At 44.8% G+C, this 4891-nt stretch overlaps 1 pseudogene; it reads right to left on the bottom strand.

Moving 5' to 3' along the window:
• Positions 1-212: 212 nt before the first annotated feature.
• On the bottom strand, positions 213-973 carry LOC118852637 (annotated as a pseudogene).
• Positions 974-4891: the final 3918 nt, after the last annotated feature.

Genomic DNA, 4891 nt, shown 5'->3' with positions numbered 1-4891 from the left:
GGAGCAGGCGAGAGATAAGAGGAGATCTGGCTCACAGTGTGAAACACTCAAGTGTTCCCACTGGGAGAACCTGTCTGGGCGGAGAGGGCAATCCCAACAGGTGGCAGAGATGCTGAAAGGTAGAAGAAAGACCCCAAACAGCACAATGAACAGTAAAAAACAAAGAAGAGGAGGAACTGTCTCCTACCAGGCCCGGAAGGCCCTTTAAAAGACTACCTAGGGTTCTTGGCTACCAAAGGAAGCTCAGCATGCCACAAAGAAGGAAACAGATCTTTTTTTCTGTGACTTGAGCTCAGCTGCTTTCTGTAGGGCCACTTCCTCCCGCAACTGGAAGCTACTGAAGTCATCTCCATAGTTCTCTGGGGGGTTGGGGGTGTGGTGTGTTAAATAGTCCACTGGTTGGGCTTCCAGCCTGTGCCCTGGTCAGCAGGGTGAGAGTGCTGCCAGGGTCCAGAAGGGGCTGTGGCTCCCCATTAACCAAAGCAGGGGGTGGTGGACTTTCATTTTCACCTCCAGGGCCAAGTAGATGAGCTGCCACTGGGGATGCAGAGGACCAGAGTGAGGAGAAGCATACAGACAGTGACAGCACCTTGAAAGCTGCCGGAGTGGGCCCTGGAGCCATCAGGCTGGGACTTGGACCCCGTGGCATGGCCACATCAAATGCTTTGCCACCACAGCGGGTAATGGTGTAAAGGCTGGGGTCCTTGCCATCCTTCCTCAGCATATCTGGGAGAAGCCACCATCCTGCATTGATGAACCAGTTGCAAATCTGTTGTACCAACCAGCTGGTCTGCCCAGAAAGGCTCAGCTTTTCCTGCTCTGAGGGGTAGGCACTGAAGCAGTGTTCATATGGCCAGTCTCGGAGAATCTTCACAGATTCCTTTGGGAGATTCCGCTTCCTTTTCCTCTTGCCTACCTGGATTAGATGCAGCTAGGTCAGCCATTCCTCCTCCCCGAGGTCACTGTCTGACATGCTTGGGATGACCAGGGTTCCTACGCGAGTCACATGTGTGCAAAGGCCGAAAAAAGTTTCCTTGCCAGTCCTCTTTCCAGGGGCTTGATGCCGTGGTACTTAGGTTACCCCCTCCAGTCATGGGGTCGGGGTTTGGGGGGGGGAGGTTCAGGGCTTTAAATCAACACTCACCCACCCTGCCCCGCGAGTGGGCTCCATGTTGGCAGCCCCGGACTCCTGCGGAAGGTTTTGTGGTCTCCGGGCCAGGGAGGTCCTGGGAGGGCCTGGGAGGGCCTGGGAGGCTGCAGGAGAGGGGCGTCGGAAGCTTCAGGAGAGGGGCGTCGGTAGCTGCAGGAGAGGGGCGTCGGTAACTGCAGGAGAGGGGCTTCGGTTCCGGGAGGGGAGGAGGCCACCAGCCCCGAGTGGGAGAGGAACGGATGGACTGACGGAGGTAGGGACACAAGAGTTTTCTTTGTCCCAAATCTACTTTTTAAAGAGTTTTTGTTTGATGTTTTTTCTGTCAGTGAAATTGTGTGCCTCTTTTTTTTTTTTTAAACCATTTGGATTAGTCGGTATTTTTTTGTGTCTCCTTTACTAAGCTATTGACTTGTTTTTCAGGATTTTCTTCCATCACTCTCATTCGCTTCCCAATTTTTCCTTTACCTCTCTTACTTGATTTTCCAAATTTTTTTTTGACCTCTTCCGTGGCCCGAGAGAAACTCATATTTTTTTCTTGGAGACTTTGGATGTAGGAGCTTTGACACTGTTATCTTCTGAGTGTGTGTTTTGATCTTCTTTATCACAAAAGTAACTTTCTATGGTCAGATTTTTTTTCTGTTATTTTCTCATTTTCCAGACAATTTCATGACTGTTAATTCTATGCCAAAGTGGAGCTTTTTTTCCTAAGTGGAGGGTGTACTATCCCAACCTTCAAGGGGTTTTGTGTAACTGTTTACAGAGATTCCAGAGATACTTCTAGAGACCTGTAAATTTTCATTTGTTTTTCCTATTGTGATATGATATAAGGAGAGTTGTGTTTACTGTTCTCCTGGCCTGTGCTCTGGTCTGTGGGTGACCACAAGCTTTCTGCCCTGGAACTGTGAGAAAGGTCCGCGGTGTGGCCACAAGCTTTAGTGTGCTAGTACTCGGCCTTGTCCTGGGATTGTTATCCAGGACTGTGACCCAATCTGAGTATGGGCAGAGAAACAGAATCCTGACTCAGTGCTAGCAAAGAGACCCCTGTAATATCATTCTGACCAGTCGTTTGACCCCCTTACCAGCTGTGGGCTGAGAGCTCCAGAAGCAACCACTGTAGCTGTTGATTCAGTGGCTCCCAAGGCCTGCTCCTGGTTTGCTGGGGCCAGGGTTATGCTGATGTGCCCTGCACTGGAATGTGCTTCACTCTGTCCTTGTGCAACAGACCTTTCCTAAAGGCCGTCCAAGTTATCTTGGGCAGGAAAATTGTTGTACTCTGTCTTTTTGTGATTTCTGCCACTCTACAATTTGTTTAGAATTATTATTTGAAGATATATGGAGAGATTTGGGGGAGAACTTAGGCAAGTCATTGCCTTTACTCTGACATCTTGACTCTATCTCCTGAAATATACTTTTAAGAGAACACAGCATATCTGTAAATGACAGAGAAACAAGAGTAGTGGATAGATCCATTAGGTAAATAAAAGAAAAAAAAGTACTACTTTCTTGAGCAAAGTCTTTGAAACTACTAAGAGTCCCAGAAGCAAAACTTAAAATAATCACATCCGCACAATTCATGATTATTACTATTAATCAAAGGACAAATTACACACTGACAGTAGAAATGTCTCTGTTTCTGTTAGTCTTTTTAGGTATTATCTCTATTGCTAACCCTTATATATTTCCCATAAATAGCCTAATTTGACAAGTATCCATTAAATTCATATTGTGTGTCAGATATCATTTTAGGAACTTGGAATTTAGAGAAAAAAGATGGTAAGCCTATGCCCTCAGAGAACTTACATTCTATAACCACATGCAGTGAAGTCATCTGTAACAAGAAAGAATAAGAGTATATATACACACAGACTAATCCAAACGGTTAAAAAAAAAAAAGAAAAAAGAAAGAGTAAGCTAATGGGTAGAAGAATGCTTTGGAAAGCAGGATTGGCTAAATGGAAAAAAAAAAAAACAAACAAAAAGTTTTTAAAAAGTAGATTTGGGATAAAGAAAACTCTCGTGTCTGTCAGTCCATATGTCCCTCTCCAGCCAGGGCTGGGGGCCTCCTCCCCTCCTGGAGCCGGCGCCCCCCTCCTGGAGCCGGCGCCCCCCTCCTGCAGCCTCTAATAAGATTTTGAGCAATAAAAACAAACAAATAATATGCCCCTTCACCCCAAGATTGCATGATGCAACTTTACTACTGGGAATACAGAGTAACTGGCAAAAGAATGACTTGAAATTGAAGAGGGAGGAAGGATGAGTTCTTGGAACAAAATATCAGGGAATCTTTAAATACGCAAAATGTTCAAAAGCAAACCACCAAGTCTACCACAATGGAATTTTGTTTGTCTTTGTAGGAAGCTCTGAATCAGTGTTGCCAGGTTTTCAACTTTTAATGGTGCCAGGATGTCTGTGAATCTGATGGCTAATCCAGGAAGCCATCCCTTTTGGCTGAAGCTAAAAGGTTTCCTGAATATCCCAGAAGGGCACCAGCAATTTGGAAAATATTTTCTTTCATCCTGAGAGTTTGGCAAAAAGAGTGTGAGCCCTCCAACTCTTTTTTGTGGATGTATTATTTTTTATAATAGTGATGATGTGTAGAAACTCAGCTTTGGAATCAGGAATACTTGGTGTAAGCTCTACCTTTGATAATAGTTGTATGATTATGGTCAAGTCTGTTAATTTCTTGGTGACCCAGACAACTCTCTAGATTAAAATTTACGCATACACTGTGCATCTGCGTTATTGGAGAGCATTCCAAACTGAGATTTCCCAAAACTGATGAAATCACTAGTATTGGCTATTTGGAAAGCTATATAATTATCATAACTAAAATTTATATAGTACTCACTATGTGGCAAGTACTGTGCTAAGCACTTTACAATTACCATCTTTTTTACTCCTCATAACCCCAAGGAGGCAGGTGCTATTATTATCCCCATTTTACAGATGAGGAAACTGAGGTAAATGGAGCAGTTAACTTATTTTCCCAGGGTCATACAACTAGTAAATAGTTGAAGCTGTTTTTGAACTAGGGTCTTCTTGATTCTTATGGGCTACTTGGGTGCTTGTGCTTGGACTCTAATTCTAACATTTCTCCTTAGCCTCTGCTTGGGTGCCTGTACCTGGACCCCAATTCCAAAATCACATCCAATTCTAAAATCACATCTCTCCCTAGCCTCAAAATACTGTCTCAGGCAGTTCCTCACCAGTTCAAGGGTAGCATGCCTTAGCAAAACACTTACCTCTCCTCCTGATACTGCGGCCAGCTGGACCTATAGAAGTTATTGGACTCCCTGTGTATGTGCTATTTGGCTGTGCACTGGGCCATCACAATATTTACTACTTACTGACTTTACTGATGTGTATCCTAGACACAGTCAAGGGTATACTCCCTTATATTCATCTTGTCCAACAAGACATTTGATGAGAGCCACTTGGATATTTCCAGTCAACCCTGACCTTTAGTTGACTTAGTGACATTTCCCAGTCAAAACCACAGCTTCAGACTGCACCCCCCCCCCCACCTTGGGCTATTTTCCAGTGGATTCTGGGTGAGATACCTGAGCAGTAGATACAAAAAGTGCATGTTCCTTTAAGAACTGACCACCCCTTAACCACTCCCTAATCCCACCCCAAAACACCTAATTAACATGTTTCCCCCCCAATCTCATATACAGACTTTCCCTGCACCTCTGTAAGGTTGCAGGTTCCCTAAGAACTCTTGCCCACTGAAAAGCATAA

This window comes from Trichosurus vulpecula, chromosome 6 (assembly GCF_011100635.1).
Source record: "Trichosurus vulpecula isolate mTriVul1 chromosome 6, mTriVul1.pri, whole genome shotgun sequence".
NCBI classification, from domain to species: Eukaryota; Metazoa; Chordata; class Mammalia; order Diprotodontia; family Phalangeridae; genus Trichosurus; species Trichosurus vulpecula.
This window is presented reverse-complemented; position numbering and strand designations above follow the sequence as displayed.